Here is a 19,339-nt window from a genome sequence, read left to right as displayed (position 1 = left end):
TGGTGTGTGTTTTGATATATAAAAACATAATTACCATGACAAATGTTTTTCAAATAATTGCTTATGTTTACTTAGGATGTGTCAATCATCTGCATTACTTAGTTGTTCTCTTTTGTAGTTATTTAGAATGTAAATGAAATATGTATTTAAATGAATCATGCATACATTTAACAAGTCTGGTGAAAATTCTAACTATTTTATTTCCAAATTAATCATTTTTGTATATATTTGAGACTCTAGACCATTTTATTGGGTGAATCAAAGTGCTTTTTATTTCTATGTTTTTGGTTCGGTAGGAAAGTACTGAAATATATTATTTTGATGCTATTAATTAGAATATCAGTAAAATCCTTATTTTTTTTTAAATCCAACAAAACGTTTTTATTGATGAAAAGGTGGTACACAGCTTATGACATTCAACATTACACAGCAAAACCAGGAATGCATTTCTCATCGACCAGTCCCAGCCGGGCACTGCAGTCACTTGGCATTTCTCTCACCCCCCTAGTATACATTTCCCCAAATTATAACATTTATCCCAAGTAAAATCCTTATTAATATATACACTATATTGCCAAATGTATTGGGACACCTGCCTTCACACGCACATGAACTTTAATGCTATCCCAGTCTTAGTCCCTAGGGTTCAGTATTGAGTTGGCCCACCCTTTGCAGTTATAACAGCTTTCACTCTTCTGGGAAGGCTGTCCACAAGGATTAGGAGTGTGTCTATGGGAATGTTTGACCATTCTTCAAGAAGCGCATTTGTGAGGTCAGGCACTGATCTGGACTAGGAGGCCTAGCTGGCCCACAGTCTCTGCTTCTAATTCATCCCAAAGGTGTTCAGGACTCTGTGCTAGCCAGTCAATTTCTTCCACCCCAAACTCGCTCATCCATGTCTTTATGGACTTTGCTTTGTGCACTGATGTGCAGTCATGCTGGAACAGGAAGAGGCCATCACCAAACTGTTCCCACAAAGTTGGGAGCATGAAATTGTCCTAAATGTTGTGGTATGCTGATGCCTTAAGAGTTGCCTTTACTGGAATTAAGGGGCCAAGCCCAACCCCTAAAAAATTACCCCACACCATAATCCCCCCTCCACCAAATGATTTGGGGGAGGCCAAATACTTTTGGCCATATAGTGTGGATGAGCAAGTTTGGGGTGGAGGAACTTGACTGGTCTGCACCTCAACCCGATAGAACACCTTTGGGATGAATTAGAGCAGAGACTATGAGCCTTCTCATTGACATCAGTGCCTGTACTCACAAATTCGCTTCTGGAAGAATGGTCAAATATTCCCATAGACACACTCCTAAATCTTATGAACAGCATTCCCAGAAGAGTTGAAGCTGTTATAGCTGCAAAAGATGGGCCAACTCAATATTGAACCCTAAGACTAGGATGCCATTAAAGTTCATGTGCGTGTAAAGGCAGGCGTCAATACTTTTGGCAATATGGTGTATATAGTAGACTAAGTTATTGATGGGCTTTCCTTAAATGTATATATAATTCTCCAAAAACAATTAGTAAGAGAGCAGTGCTGCCTGTCTTACAAACCCAGATTCTGCCAACAAATACAAAAAGTGAAACTTAAAGGAGTTGTAAAGGCAAAAGGTTTTTAATCTTAATGCATTCTATGCATTAGGATTAACAACCTTTTGGAGTGTAGCAGGCCCCCAGCACCCCCCAATTACCTACCTGAACCCCTTCTCTCTCCAGCAATGTCCATGGTCCCCTCAGCCATACAGTACACTCCTTCTGATTGGCTGAGACAGAGCAGCAGGGCTATTGGCTCTCACGGCTGTCAATAAAAGTTAGTCAGCTAATCAGGGGAGAGAGGGGCATGGCCAGGTCGGGGCTCCATGTCTGAATGAATATGCAGAGCTCTGACTCGGCTTGGGTAGCAAGCTGCTAGCTGAGGGGTACTCAAATGAGGGAGGGGCTAGGAGCAGCAAAGAGGGACCCGAGAAGATGAGAATGCAGACTGCTCTGTGCAAAACCAACTGCACAGAGGAGGTAAGTATACCATGTTTGTAATTTAGAAAACAAAAAAAAACAGCCTTTACAATCACTTTAAATTGCAATATTTATTGCCACAATAATATATATTTATATGTTGTTTTTATATTTGTTGGGGAATTATATATACTGGTTGGTAGGTGCTTATACAGCAGCACGTCTCCTTAGTCTGCATGTAAAGTAGCGCCTCCTTCCCATGTTTATGACAATACTGCAGCAAAATGATATTTCTAAAGGTCATTTTTTTAATTTAAAACTGCTTGTGGCTGTAATGTATGGCGTGGGTCCCCCCCCCCCAGGCCATTATGAGGCCCTTCAGGTCTAGTATGGATCTTAAGGGGAACTCTGTGCCAAATAAAAAAAATGGCGTTGGGGTCCCCCCAAAATCCATACCAGACCCTTATCCGAACATGCAACCTGGCAGGCCACAGGACAAGGGGGGGACGAGAGAGCGCCCCCCTCCTGAACCATATCAGGCCCCATGCCCTTAACATGGGGAGGGTGCTTTGGGGCCCCTCAGATCCTGCCCCCCCTTAGTGAATGGGTAGGGGTACATTGTACCTCTATCCATACACCAAAAAAGTGTCAAAAATGTAAAAAAACAGCAGACAATTTTTGACAATTCCTTTATTAAAAAAAAAAAAAAAAAGTGTCCCTTATTTTCCATCCATCTTCAATCACAGCCCAGACAGTCCCGAAAGAAAAAAATAAACAAATAAACTCCACCTCTATGGGAGGTGTCTAGCCGACTGCAGCCTTTTTGTGACAGCTGTTATATAGCCAAGGGCCCCTTCTGACATAATGGAGGAATAGCAGTGGTAAAAAAAAGCACTCGTTGATTTAACAAATTTTTTTGGGTGTACAATTCTCCTTTAGGGGGTTTGGCAGGGGGTGTGCCCTACATACGTTTGCTAATAGGCGTCCCTCATTCCCATCTCTGAAAGTTGGGAAATATGAGAATCTGTAGTCACTGGAACTTAAGCTACTAATTACACACTATTGATGCGTTGCCCTAATGTGTCTGCATATCTGTTCTGAATTAATCAATGATGTGGTGACGGTGTCCACGCAGAATGATCTATGTCTTCATTCATTGAACATGTCTCATTCAGAATATGTCAACCATAAGCAGCAGCGGCAAATAGGGTCCATGTATGCTGTATGTATGTAAACATTAGTAGTGTTGAGCAGAATACGCCATATTCGATTTCGCGATATATCACGAATATATAGACGAATATTCATGAAATATTCGCTAAAATCGAATATTCGTGATATTTTATCAAAAAAATAATTTTTGCGAAATTTCGCTAATGCGAATGCGAAATTGATTGCGAAATTTCGCTAATGCGAATGCGAAATTGATTGCGAAATTTTGAAACATTCAATTTCACCTGCCCTTTGGAAAAAGTGTGGTTTTACGTAATGGACCCTGCAACTAACAACAAGGTATTAATAAAATAAATACATTATTATATAGATTTGAGGGTTTACTTTGACCAATTTGTATATTGATTAGTTTAATAAATATTGAATAACCATGGATTTGGAAAATACAGATCTCTCCTCTAGACTGACCTGTACTGAGTTAGGTAAAGATCAACCGCACACTGGGGCCCCTGATTCTGTTGAGTTAAAAAAAAAGCCAAGTAAACCGTTTACGTTGACATCTCTTAAATGTCTTTATGTTAAACAGTTATTATTCTCATTAAAGAGGTGAAATGCAAATGATGACACGGGACAAAAGATGGAAAATTCTTTGAAGATGTGATACACTGGAAAAACGCACAGAAACACTCCACTCTCTCCTATGACAACTGTGGTAGGAGAACTCTGATTGGCTCTGATGCAAAAGAAGGGCGGAGAAAGTATTCGCGAATATTCGTAATACGAATATTCGCGATTGCGAATATTCGGCAACATAAAAGGATCGCCTCAGCTTAGCTATTCGGCCCAGGGTCTCTAATCATACCAGCAATGCTTTTAGACGTCGATGGAGATCACTAAGATGTGATCTGTTTTAAAAATAAATTTGAAAAAATACGAATATTCGGAATAGCGAATTTTGGCCGCGAAATTCGAGTTAAATCGCGAATATTCGAATATGCCATATTCGTAACGAATATTCGCAATGCGAATATTCGTGAGCAACACTTAACATTAGCACAATCTTTTACTTGCATACAGAATAGACATGTATCGTTCTGAAAAAAATATTCAGACACATTTTTCATTATTCAGTGATTCAGATATATCCGAATACCCGAATTACAGTATAAAACTAAATTTACTGAATGCTCCAAATAATGAAACAAAATATGTCAGAGGTTCTGAAATTCGAATTGAAATTCAAATCGAATTTTACATTGAACTCCAGTCGAATTTTAACTGTAAACATATTTCTGAAATCAAAGACTGTATGTTATTTTAGTACCATTTTGTTTTTTAAATGCTGTTTTTGTTAAGTTAAAGGTGATTTAAAAAATCATTGTAATCATTTCATGAATATTTTTTTGTTTGTTCACTTTACCACATTAGAATCGAAAAAAAAAATCTAATGTTTTCAATAAGACCGATTTAAAATGTATTAATTTGAGCGCTTTGAATTGAAAAAATTGGTAAATTCTAGGAAAATTTGAAAAAAGACATTAAACAAATTAAGAATATAGGGCCAGATTCACATAGAAGAGCGGCGGCGTAACGTATCGTAGATAAGTTACACCACCGCAATTTTTCATCGCAAGTGCCTGATTCACCAAGCACTTGTGATGAAAACCTACGCCGGCGGCCTCCGGCGCAAGGCGGGCCAATTCAAATGGGTGTGTGCCATTTAAATTAGGCGCGCTCCCACGCCGGACCTACCGCCCATGCTCCGTTTCCGAACTCCCGCCGTGCTTTGCGCGAAGTGACATCATTTTTTTGAACGGCGACGCGCGTAGCGTAATTCCGTATTCCCGGACGGCTTACGCAAACGACGTTATTTTTTAAATTTCGATGCCGGAACGACGGCCATACTTTATACAGCAATACGATTGCTGTGTAAAGTTAAGGCACCAAAAACGACGACTAACTTTGTGACAGGAAACTAGACTAGCGGCGACGTAGCGAACGCGAAACACCGTCGGGAATCGCCGTAACTCCTAATTTGCATACCCGATGCTGGTTTACGACGCAAACTCCCCCCAGCGGCGGCCGCGGTATTGCATCTTAAGATCCGACAGTGTAAAACAATTACACCTGTCGGATCTTATGGCTATCTATGCGTAACTGATTCTATGAATCAGTCGCATAGATAGAACAACAGATACGACGGCGTATCAGGAGATACACCGTCGTATCTGCTCTGTGAATCTGGCCCATAAATTCCGACTATGAATCCTGAATACAAATTGAACGAATCAACCGAATTTAACAAAACTAAATAACTAGATATCTAAACAAAACACAATTTTTGTCATTGAGGCCGCATACACACGGTCGATCCATCCGATGAGAATGGTCCGACGGACCGTTTTCATCGGTTCACCACTGAAGCAGACTGATGGTCTGATGTGCGTACACACCATCGTTCCAAAAACCGATCGGGTCAGAATGCGGTGACGTAAAACATACGACGTGCTAAAAAAAAACGAAGTTCAATGCTTCCAAGCATGCGTTAACTTGATTCTGAGCATGCGTGGGTTTTGAACCGATGCTTTTGTGTACTAACCATCAGTTTGGACCTATCGGTCAGCGGTCCATCGGTTTGATTTTAAAGCAAGTTCTCTAACTTTTGTCCGAAGGACAAAATACAGATGGGGCGTACACACGGACGGTTTGGACCGATGAAACTGAACTTCGGTCCGTTTTCATCGGTTTGGACCGATGGTGTGTACGCGGCCTAATACAGAGTTAATATGGTAGAACTTTTGGCTGGGTGCAGTCATGTTCTATATTTTTTTAGATTGCTGAATGCAGCACAACATGCTACTAGGCTCAGCTGTGTAAATGGACCCATAGATTTCAATTCTCTTGTGTACAGATACAGTACATAAAAACAATGCACTGTATGCATCTGCATGCTGCATGTTTGATGTTCATGTGAATAAGCCCTTAACTTATTTCAGTTTGCATCTAAGTGATACTGTAGTATACCAGCCCATGGCATTCCTTTATGTTGGTGCTCTAGTGATCTGGGAATCCAATTTTCTAATAATGTATGCATACACTTTGTAGCACGTTTTTTCCAGTGTTTGGACTGGTATATGTATAATCCATGTATTCCTTGTGTTGTATTTGAATCTATATCTATTTTCTATATCTATTTTTCACACTCTTCCAGCATTTGTGTTGGCAATAAAACTCATCAAATCTTCGACTTGCAGCTTGTATTGCTTTATGCTATATACAGTATATGGTATAATAAAAATATAACCATCCCCAAAGTCCTTTAACAAGTATTGCAATGAACAATTTCTCTCCACTGCGCTCAGTAACAGCCCTTTGATGGATGTACAATTTACTAGAGAGAAGTTTCAGTATCTCCAACTGCAGTATTTCTTCAGTTTACCCCAACTAAATGTCATACTTACCCTAAACAATGTAAATGTTTCAGACAAATACAAATACGATAAGTTCATTTGTGCATGTTAAATAAAACAACAGATAGTGATACACATTATATGTGTGTTTGAAAAACAGATTAGCATGCTGAAATTCCACGGATGTATAGAAAAGATAAAAAGAGAGCATTTTAAAGCAACTCAGAAGCAAACTTTGTATAAGGTATGAACCAAATAGCCGAATTATAAGAAAGAGGGTAAATGTAACTTAAAGTGATTGTAAAGCTTTTGTTTTAAAAATAAAAAAACAAACATGTTATATTTACCTCTTCTGTGTAGTGGTTTTGCACAGAGCAGCCCGAATCCTCCTCTTCTCCGGTCCTTCTTTGCTGCTCCTGGCCCATCCCTCCTATCGAGAGGGTTCGGGAAAAACCCAAAGTCCGTACCGAACCCGAACTTTACAGTTCGGGTTCGCTCAACCCTACTTGTTGGTTTTTATTTTCTGTGTCCCGTTGGACTTTTTTGCTGCCTGTGTCCCATGTCCTATTGGGAGATTTTTAATCACTTGCTGTCCCTAAGGCACAAGAGAAAGTGATATTCCCTTCACTCCTTAAGTTAACACTTCAAAGTGAAGAAAAACCTGTCTTAGACAGTTGTTACAGGAACAAACGTCCCTAGGATCTCATAACAGTAAATTAGCACATTATCTACATAATTCAGTCACTTGGACACACTGTATATGAACGGGCACCCTTGGATGACCTCAGTTTTCTTTTTGAACTTGTGGTGGGGTACACAGATTTTAATTCTTGAAAAGGTCCAAAATTGGGCAAAGTGTCAAGCGCCTGAACGGGTGACATCAATACAGTACAGTAGTTGGCAGGTGAAGCCAGTATAGCTGAAACCCAAAGAGTGGCAAGATTGTCTCAAGCATGTCATCTTGTGCTAATAAACATTCATGTGAGTTTTTTACTTGGATTGCACTGTATAATAAAGTGTTTTTGCACTATCACACAATGAAAGTGTGATAAGAGGGAATATCAGAGGTCCATGTCAATCTGCACCTGTCCGTTGTAGAATTAGCAATCATATTTAAGTAAAGTTGAGGATTGATAATAGAGATTTTACTGCATAAATTAAATTCTATTAATTTAGGGGTCAATTCAGTCTGTTGAGTTTCTCTGAAAAGGAGGTGTTGGTTAGAAGCACACAATTGTTGTATGAACTTACTAAGGGAGTTTACAAATTGTTAGACTTGGCCCATCCCCCGAAGATGTATTTTTGATGATGAAACGCGTCAGTGAGTGGCCTGTGAGTGACGACATCATGCACGCCCAGCCGCCATTTAGCGGAATTGCACAAGCCATCAGCCTACTACACTTTGCATTGATAATACAACACAGTTTTTTATCTGCTGCAAAAAATTATCCCAATGGACCTCACCGTGGAAGTTTTTATTTTCAAACATTTTGAGTTATCTTTGGGATCTGACATCCATTGAAAATTGCTCTCCTGAATGCTCTTAGCTGTGTCTGCCTGCTTGACCAATATAATTTATGGTCCTGCTGATCCAGTACAAGGCTTTTTTGTAAGGGTGCTGGTGGTGTATTCCCTTACCTATTCACATACACAGAGCACTTTTATGATGGATTAATCCACCTCACTTATGGACTTTTTTTGAGTCATGGACTAAATTTTCTTATAGTATTCCATATTGTGATAAACAATTCTGGTTTTGCACAGTTGGTTCCAATTTAATATTGTCACTCAATTTGCATATCAGTCCACACATTGAGTACTGCTTATATATATATTCTTATAACACAAGACTGTTTATGTAATATTTGGACACTTTAGTAGACTTTCACCATTAATTTACATTATCGTGCATTACAGTGTGCTCTAATATGTTTTAGGGTTATTTGTGTAGGCTAAATTTTATTAGAATTGCAATTAAATAGTATTTATAGACACCATGCATGTTCAAATAATTGTAATTACAAAAAAATGATGGCTGTGCAGACTTGCAATGACTAAGTAAAATAAGCTAATAGGCAGTACTAAGAATTTCTTTACTTATTTATCAGAAAATGTCCAGAAAACTTGCATGCAATTATTTCTCTTGAAGTATGCCCTCGCACAGAGGTCACCAACACATCTAATCCTTAAGAGAAGTAAAAATCCACAGATATTTAAATGGGCAAGTTCTGGGCACCTGCTAGGATACAGAGCACCTACTGAGGCATTGCTGTAAGCATCATCATGCCACATGCAGCTCATATATACTTCTTTGGGTTGTCTGTGGTGGAGTTGCAGCGGGGATTCCAATGTTTCTAACTAGGTTTAAATTAAGTACAAAAACAGCTAAGCCTTTACTGAATATTGTTTATGTTATAACACATTTTAGAAGTCTTCACTTACAAAATAAAACCTTAATAAATATGCTGTAGCAAAAAGAATGACTACTCAAGCGCTAGCAAAAGAAATATATGAATACATGACTAGTGCAATTAAGGAAATGCATATAGAACTGATTTGTTAACGCCATTAAACATTAATTCATAATTCAGCACATTGTGCAGGTATAAATTAGAAAGTGCCATCCAAGTTGTCTGCTTTGCTTGCAGAAACTAAGTTGTTTGGCTTTTACAATACGTCTTCTTGAGACCTTTATACTTAATTGCTTATCTAGAGCAAGTCTTGGCTCTGAGTAGTTAGTGCATTTCTATATTATGAACATAGGACATATGTAGATCTGTAATGCATCAGGCCTGAAATCTTATTAACCACTTAAGCCCCAGACTATTACACTGGTCAAAGACCAGGCCACTTTTTGCGATTTGGCACTGCGTCGATTTAACTGACAATTGCGCGGTCGTGCGACGTGGTCCCAAACAAAATTGACGTCCTTTTTTCCCACAAATAGAGCTTTCTTTTGGTGGTATTTTATCACCTCTGCGGTTTTTATTTTTTTGCACCATAAACAAAAATTGAGCGACAATTTTGAACAAAATGCAATATTTTTTACTTTTTGCTATAATAAATATCCCCCAAAAATATATAAAAAAACATTTTTGTCCTCAGTTTAGGCAGATACGTATTCATCTACATATTTTTGGTAAAAAAAACGCAATAAGCGTTTATTGATCAGTTTGCGCAAAAGTTATAGTGTCGACAAAATATGGGATAGTTTTATGGCATTTTTATTAATATATTTTTTTTTTACTAGTATTGGCAGCAATCAGCGATTTTTATCGTGACTACGACATTATGGTGGACACATCGGACACTTGAAACATTTTTGGGACCATTGTCATTTTTACAGCAATCAGTGCTATAAACATGCACTGATTACTGTGAAAATGACACTGGCAGTGAAGTGGTTAACCACTAGGTGGATCTGTAGGGGTTAACTGTTCCCTAGGGAGTGATTCTTACTGTTAGTGGGCGTGGCTACACATGACACATCACTGATGACTGTTCCCGGTCATGGGGAACAGCCATCAGTGACAGTGTGACTAGGCAGAATAGGGGAATGCCTTATTTACAAAGGCATTCCCCTGTTCTGCCTTTGCCTTTGCCACCCCGGGCTGCCAAGGGAACATCGAGTTCACCCGACCCACGAACATGCTTGTGCCCGCTGGGCGGAAAATTTAAAGGGACGTACCTGTACGCTTATCTGCCTGCCCGTGCCATTCTGTCGACGTACATCTGCGTGCGACGGTCGGCAAGTGGTTAACAAAATTGTTGCAAGAGTAAATATGTCAGGATTGTCTTGCCAAATTGGACAAATACCTGTCCTCAGGTCTAGACCTTTGGAAGCAAACCAAGTCATATGTGGAGTTAGCTTTCAGTCACTACTATTTAAGTAGAGCTCTGGGAAGTACAGTGCAACAGAAAGCACACATTAGTATTTGTATTTCAGGATTTGTGTTATTTTAAAGTTATACAGCATGATAAAAAACAATCGGTTATGTTACATTTACTTTATTAAGTGGTGTTTATGCTCTTATTTTGATTGGCAATGTATTTGAAAAAAAAAAAAAGAACCATGACCATCCCAAATTTCTTTTATAAAGTAGAAGACCCCCATGTGAAATCAGTTAGGAGGATGTTAAAACTAGGCTTAATCAGCTTACTAAGAAATAGAATGTATTATGTTGGGAGCAATATGTTTAACCTGCTCTAAAATATAAAAAAAAACATTTTGATGTCTTCACTCAGTATTAAAAAAGTATTAAAGTGAATATAAGTGTTACACAGTAAAGGTAAAGCAACAGGTTTTAAAGGTTCAGTTTAATGCTCCCCTCCTCAGCTAACCATACTTGCCTTTCCTCAAAACAGAGCTCCACTCAAAAGGGGAAGCTTCTCTTGTTTGCCTCCCCCCCCCCCTTCCGCTGCAACATTTGACATGATATGAGGTAGACATAATCATACATTTTCGGTTCCCTAACCAACTATTCCGTCACCCGTGGGACACACTCCAAGGTGCGGCAAAGTGTGATTATGTCTGAGACCCTGTAAGTGTCATTTTATATGTTGAGATTTATTAAATATTAAGTACTACACTATGAGAACTCTCTGCTTTTGTTGAGTCTGGTGGAAAAAATAGTTATATATAGAACCAGCAAGTTGGAGGCATAGAAAGGAAAGAGATCTGTGGTACCACCCCACCCCCGCCAGATATAAGCAAGCTTAACCCCCCCAGACTGGAAAACTGAGAGTCCATTTTTTTCTGGTGAGTAGCAGTACAAGAGGGGTGTGTGCCACACTTTTTGTAATTTTTACCTGGAGCACTTCAGCACTTTGAGCATGAACTTTTGAGCACTGATAACTTTTTTTGGAGGATGGATAACTTTTGAATTTGGAATTTTTTTGTTGAACTAATTTGTTTTATTGTACATACAGTATCTATATATATTTTCGGTTTGTCATATTATGTGATATACACTGTAGGTGCTGTGGTAATAATTGCGTTTATTTGTATTCTTTGGATAGCATTAGCAGATCATTCAATGCTTTTACTTACCGTATTTATCGGCGTATAACACGCACCGGCATATAACACACACCCCAAGCTTAGAAGGGAAGTTTAAGGACAAAAATGTTTAGGAGGGAAGTTTAAGGAAAAAAAAACTTACATTTTAAATGCCCATCATTGCAGCCTTAGGCCCCGTACACACGATAGAATCCATCCGCTGAAAAATCTCAGCGGATCGGTTTCAGCGGATAGATTATATGGTGTGTACATTCCTGCGGATATTTATCCGCGGAAATTTCCCAATTCCAGCAGATAAAAATTTGTAGACATGTCTACAAATCTATCCGCTTGAATTGGCTCCCGCGGATCGATCCGGTGGTCTGTACAGACTCACCGGATCGATCCGTCCGAAGGGATCCCCCGCATGCATCGTAATGATTCGACGCATGCGTGGAATTCCTTTTATGACAGCGTCGCGCACGTCGCCGCGTCATCATCGCGGCGACGGCGCGACACGTCATCGCGAGGGGATTTCGGCGCGGATTTTGATCCGATGGTGAGTACACTCCATCGGATCCAAATCCGTGGAAATCCTCGAGAGGATTTATCCGCGGATACGGTCCGGTGGACCGTATCCGCGGATAAATCCTATCGTGTGTACTAGGCCTTATCAGCGTCCATCTGCAGCCTTGCACAGAGTCCATCCAGCCTTATCAGTGTCCATCTGCTGTCTTGCCCAGCATCCATCAGCAGCCTTGTCCAGCATCCATCTGCAGCCTTGCACAGAGTCCATCCAGCCTTATAAGTGTCCATCTGCAGCCTTATAAGTGTCCATCGGCACCTTGCCCAAAATTGCAGCATTATGTATTTTTAAATTTAGCGCCCTCAGCCGAGCTATACAGAGCCGGATTTCCTGTGTATTCAGCTTTTCTCGGCGGGACAGGGTGTGACTGCGAGCGGAGCGTAGCGTAGCCAAGCCTAGCCGAGTACACAGTACGATCGGCTCAGCTTTGTCTATGTCGGCGGCGCTCAGAAACAGCCGGATCGGCGTATAACACACACCCACGATTTTCCCCTAATTTTAAATTGCTTGTTGTTTCTTTTTAAAAGCAAATTCTAGATTTTCTGTAGTGTTTTTTTAACAGTATAGTGAAAGGGCCAAAGCTTACTGCTTTTTATTTTATATAGTTTTTTGGTTTTGCATGTGTAACGCTACTAACCCCAGACTCACTTGAGATGAGCCCCTAGTAGCCTAGTAGGTCTTCGCTATAAATGTCCAAGTCCACTTGAATAAAAGCTTCTGGAAGAATACACTTTCTGTAGGCTAGGTCCAAAGTGTGTGATGAAAACAGCACAAAATGGTTGTCGGTCACTTTGGTTTTGTTAGATATATTGCTAACCACTCAAGAGGGAGAAAATCAGTACTTCTTAACAACATTTTAAGTGCCTTGAGCAACTTATTGTAGGCTTCAGGCCCACACAGATTTTACACTCTCTCTAACTTTTAACCCAGGACAATTTCTCACTGTAAAGTTACATTTAGAGAATTATTTCTATAAAAATAACTTGCCAATGTCAGAGTGGAGGATATAACAGGATCTTCCCATTGGTGAAGTGCACCATCTACAATCACCACAATCATCACAAATCATACTGATCATACTCCTTAATTCAAGATCAATTAGATCTGGTAGGAGGTCATTTTTTACTTAACCACTTAAGACCCGGACCTTTATGCAGGTAAAGGACCTGGCCAGTTTTTGCGATTCGGCACTGTGTCGCTTTAACTGACAATTGCGTGGTCGTGCGATGTGGCTCCCAAATAAAATTGGTGTCCTTTTTTTCCCACAAATAGAGCTTTCTTTTGGTGGTATTTGATCACCTCTGCGTTTTTTATTTTTTGCGCTATAAACAAAAATAGAGCGACAATTTTGAAAAAAAAAATCTATATTTTTTACTTTTTGCTATAATAAATATCCCCCAAAAAGATATAAAAAAAACATTTTTTTCCTCAGTTTATGCCGATACGTATTCTTCTACCTATTTTTGGTAAAAAAAATTGCAATATAATGGAACATTATATTGACAAATCAACTTTTTTGGACTTTTTAGCCTATATGAAATGTTAAATTATTTATATTGGCTGTACTATTTGTTCAATAGTTGTATGTTCATTGACATTAAGGCCTGGTTCACACTGGTACGATTTGAGATGTCAAATTGCATCTCAAATCGGCGTCATTTGCCGGCAATTGTCGGCAATGGCACCGTCCTAATCTGTGCAACGCCGCATCTGTGGCGCTGCACCGATTTCAAAAAGTAGTTTCTGTACTACTTTTTGCGATTTCGGGCCGCGATTTACATTGACATCTGTGCAGGAACCTGCACAGATGTCTCTGAAATCACGGCCGAAATCGGGACTGCCAGCGGTAGAGAAATCGTGCGAGTTCAGCTGAACTTGTATGGCTTCACTCTCGCAGCCCAGTGTGAACCTGGGCTTAGTCACATTCACAGAATCACTGTCATGTTTGATTTACCCTTGAAAGAATGTGTTTAAATGGACAGCGCGCTGTTTGTATTATATAGTTACATAGTTATATATAGTTATTTATAATGGCTAGGCAGAAGAGGACACTCCTGTGACTAGTTCAGCTCCACTCACTCTATATGGGCAGTCACAGGTGCTTACCCCTTGTGGTAATAGATCTCTTTTAATAAAGATTAGAGATTCTCTTATGCTAATTAGCCTCAATAACTCTTCTCGCTGGAGTTTGAGCTTAGAAACTGCTGCAAAATTCAGAACATATGCTTAGGCTGGCTATAGCGAAGCATTACAAAATATACAGCACAAGCAAGTTCTATAAAATACAAATAAACATATGGAATTTTGTATGACCTCCATGATTTGTAAGGACAGAACCAAGTCTCCTAGACATATTGCAACATCTATCTTTTTCCATTCTTCAAGAATGACCTTTTTTAGAACCTGGATGCTGGATGGAGAGTGATGCTCAACTTGTCTCTTCAGAATTCCCCATAGTTGTTCTATTTGGTTTAGATCAGGAGACATACTTGGCCACTGAATCACTTTCACCCTGTTCTTCTTCAGAAATGCAACAGTGGCCTTAGATGTGTGTTTTTGATCATTGTCATGTTGGAAAAGTGCATGATGGCCAAGAGTATGGAGTGATGGTAGCATCTTTTCATTCAATGTAGACTGTGAATTCATGATACCATCAATGAAATGCAGCTCCCCGACATCAGCAACACTCATGCAGCCCTATGTCACAAACAGTGAACGAGAGTGAACCACAACTGCGGTTAAGGGAAGGTTTCAATGCACTTCTCTATGTAATGTGATTATTTAGTAATGGGCCCCAGGCATCACTCCAATCAGAGAACAGGAGTTTGGGAGTTCACTACATCATCTCTATCACATATAAGAATGTGTTGAGCTACTAAAGGTGGAGGTATTACAACATGCCTTCAACCCCTAGCGTTGAAAAGGTACAGTAAACATGTTCAGTATTTTAGGGCGTAAGTCCGTATACTATTAACAACAATTGTCAAGCACGTAGCATATGAAAATACTGTATGCAATTAGCAACAAATGTCAAGCACGCAACATATGAAAATACTGTATGTAATTAGCAATTACTTGAGAGAAGTAACTTTAGCTTAAATGATCTGAAAGTGTGTGTGTCTTTAAGATATTCCACAACTGTTACTCGAAGGCACAACAGTAATGCCAAGCAGCATAGTATTAATGGTACTTATCCGTTAGCAGAGGATGAGAGTACGCAGAGTATTGTAGCATCAATGGGATTCCGTCATGGAGGGTCTCTGGGTGCAGGATATCTTAGGGTGTCCCCAGCTACAGCAGTAAGATGGGCAGCGTGGAAGGAGGCAGTGGATAACTAAGAAGTATCATGGATTAAGGTTGCGCTGCTATTCCATTGAGGGGATATGCCAGTAGCTTGTATGTAGCATGGTCCGGCTACGGCCGACAATAATAGGACAGCGTGTACTATCCACACTGTCCTGTTCAGAGGACGGAGGCATGTGAAGTGCATAAAGCACTGATTCGAGTGGCACTTCCGCGTTCCACGTTGGAACACATGCGGCGCCGAGCGATGACGTCATTTCTCGGTCGCCGTATGCGCTCCAGCGTGGAAGGCAATACGGCGATGAGAGAGTGCCAATTACACCCTAGAGAAGGACAACGGTTGCAGTTCCATCTTAGTTACATTTTTGTATCACTTTCGCTACAGTATTCTGACTGATAAATAAAGCTTTGCTAATAAAATTATTTTCTTTCTCAGGCCTTGTGACATTTCTCTTCCATGTGGTGCAATTGCTGACAGCATCAAATGGGAAGAGATTTTCTTTGTTTTTATAATTAACTGTTTGCTGGACACCTGATTAATTAATAATTAGTACAATGGGGATCGAAAGTTTGGGCACCCTAGGTAAAAATTTGTATTAATGTGCATAACGAAGCCAAGGAAAGATGGAAAAATCTCCAAAAGGCATCAAATTACAGATTAGACATTCTTATAATATGTCAAAAAAAAGTCAGATTTTATTTACATCATTTACACTTTCAAGATTACAGAAAACAAAAAAATGGCATCTGCAAAAGTTTGGGCACCCTGCAGAGTTAATATCTTGTACAAGTATCACAGCTTGTAAACACTTTTTGTAGCCAGCCAATAGTCTTTCAATTCTTGTTTGAGGTATCTTTGCCCTTTTAAGGTCTATCCATAGATTTTCAATTATGTTGAGGTCAGGAGATTGTGAAGGCCATGGCAAAACCTTCAGTTTACGCCTCTTGATGTAATCCCCTGTGGATTTTGAGGTGTGTTTAGGATCATTATGCATTTGTAGAAGCCATCCTCTCTTTAACTTCAGCTTTTTCACAGATGGCATCAAGTAACTATACAAAATTTGCTGAAGTTTTATTGAATCCATTTTTCCTTCTACTTGTGAAATGTTCCCTGTGCCACTGGCTGCAATACAACCCCAAAGCATGATTGATCCACACCCGTGCTTAACAGTTGGACGGAGGTTCTTTTCATTAAATCCTTCTCCAAACGTACCTTTGCTCATTCCGGCCAAAAAGTTCTATTTTAACCTCATCGGTCCACAGAACTTATTTCCAAAATGCATCAGGCTTGTCTATATGTTCATTTACAAAGTTCAAACGCTGATTTTTGTGGTGAGGACGTAGAAGAGGTTTTTTTCTGATGACTCTTCCATGAAGACCATATTTGTACAAGTATCTCTTTATAGTGGAATAGTGTACCACAACTCCAGTGTCTGCCAGATCTTTCTGGAGGGATCGTGCAGTCAAACGTGGGTTTTGAATTGCTTTTCTCACAATCCTGCGAGCTGTTCTGTCTGATATTTTTCTTGGTCTTCTAGATCTTGCTTTAACTTCCACTGTTCCTGATGACTGCCATTTCTTAATTACATTCCGAACAGAGGATATTGACATCTGAAAACGCTTTGCTATCTTCTTATAGCCTTCTCCAGCTTTGTGAGCGTCAACTATTTTCAGTTTCAGATTTCTAGACAACTGCTTAGAAGAACCCATGGTGCTGATTGTTGGGGCAAGGTCAGAGGAGTCTGGGCATTTAAAACCCTTGAGATTGACATTACCTGGTCTTCCCAGACAATGATTGAGAACAATCCATGACATTGGCAGGTCTCAGCTTTGCAAAGGGGGCAGTGCATGCTATAAATTCTGCAGGGTGCCCAAACTTTTGCAGACACCATTTTTTTGTTTTCTGTAATTCTGAAAGTGTAAATGATGGAAATAAAATCTAACTTTTTTTGACATATTATAAGAATGTCTAATCTGTCATTTGATGCCTTTTGGAGATTTTTCCATCTTTCCTTGGCTTTGTTGTGCACATTAATACAAATTTTTACCTGGGGTGCCCAAACTTTCGATCCCCACTGTAGTTGAATTCTTGTTAATTAGGATTTTGTTGCTTAAAATGTAGCTTTGCTTCTATGACTTTGGTTGGGGTGTAGTAATTTTTTTAACATCTTGCATACATTTGTTAGGAAAAATACCTCAAAGGCCTGCATTTGGGGGAGTACTTTGTAGTAGTGTTGCTCACGAATATTCGTATTGCGAATATTCGGCTCGAATATGGCATATTCGAGTATTCGCGATATATTTCGAATTTCGCGGTGAATATTCGCAATTCCGAATATTCACATTTTTTCAATTAGATTTTTAAAACAGATCACATCCTATCGACGTCTAAAAGCATTGCTGGTATGATTAGAGACCCTGGGCCGAGTAGCTAAGCTGAGGCGATCCTTTTATGTTGCCGAATATAAAAAAAAAAAATTGCGAATTTTCGCTAATGCGAATGCGAAAATGATTGCGAATTTTCGATAACTGTGGTAGGAGAACTCTGATTGTCTCTGATGCAAAAGGGGGGGGCTTTGTGTATGTTTCTGTTATGAATATTTGTATGTTTGATATTATTTTTTTTGTAAGAAGGAAAAAATTGCGCATACCTTAAAAAAAGGGGAGAATACAGCAGCAACTCAAAAATGTTATACAACATAAATTAATACAAGACAGAAAATGGAGTCGCTCTACAAGAATAAAAAATATGTCTAGTGACAAGACATGTGGGCAAATTATAAAATAAGCAATCGCAAATAACTTGTGAAATACACAGTGAAACAAATATATAAAGAAATATAGTCCCAATAATAGAAAAATAATCTTTCATAAAAATGTCTTTGATATGTGAAGTGGAAAAAAGTCCAAAGCATGCAGCATGAACGTGTTCAATCTTCAAGGTGTTTGATTGACAAACGGCTGTGACAGATGGATAGAGTAAAGAATCACCACCAATGCAAAACACTTTTTATTTTGTATTGTAAAATATCAAGAATATTCTGAGCCAATCAGAGTGCTCCTTCCGCATTTGCCGAATATTCGCAATTATTTTGTATTGTAAAATATCAAGAATATTCTGAGCCAATCAGAGTGCTCCTTCCGCATTTGCCGAATATTCGCAATTATTTTGTATTGTAAAATATCAAGAATATTCTGAGCCAATCAGAGTGCTCCTTCCGCATTTGCCGAATATTCGCAACTATTTTGTATTGTAAAATATCAAGAATATTCTGAGCCAATCAGAGTGCTCCTTCCGCATTTGCCGAATATTCGCAATTATTTTGTATTGTAAAATATCACGAATATTCTGAGCCAATCAGAGTGCTCCTACAGCATTTGTCGAAATTGCGCAGTAAATATCGCATTCGCATTTTGCGAAATTTCGAAAAAATATCAAGAATATTCTGAGCCAATCAGAGTGCTCCTACCGCAGTTATCGAAAATTCGCAATTATTTTCGCATTCGCAATAGCGAAAATTCGCAATCATTTCATTTCGATAAAATATCACGAATATTCGAATTTAGCGAATATATCTCGAATATTCGACTATATATTCGAGATATATCGCGAAATCGATATGGCGTATTCTGCTCAACACTACTTTGTAGTATACTGTCCCATTGAAAATGTTGATTCTGAAAGGAAAGAAAAGGTTTTCTGGTAAGTCTGTTGGGGTGTACTCATTTATGCTGAACACTGTATATATATATATATATATATATATATATATATATATATATATATATATATATATATATATATATATATATATATATATATATATATATATATATATATATATTTACTTACACACACACACAGATATATCAGAATGTGATTACAACTGATGTAAGAAACATGAAGATTG

Source organism: Rana temporaria, chromosome 1 (assembly GCF_905171775.1).
Source record: "Rana temporaria chromosome 1, aRanTem1.1, whole genome shotgun sequence".
Classification (NCBI taxonomy): Eukaryota; Metazoa; Chordata; class Amphibia; order Anura; family Ranidae; genus Rana; species Rana temporaria.
Note: the sequence above shows the minus strand (reverse complement) of the source record.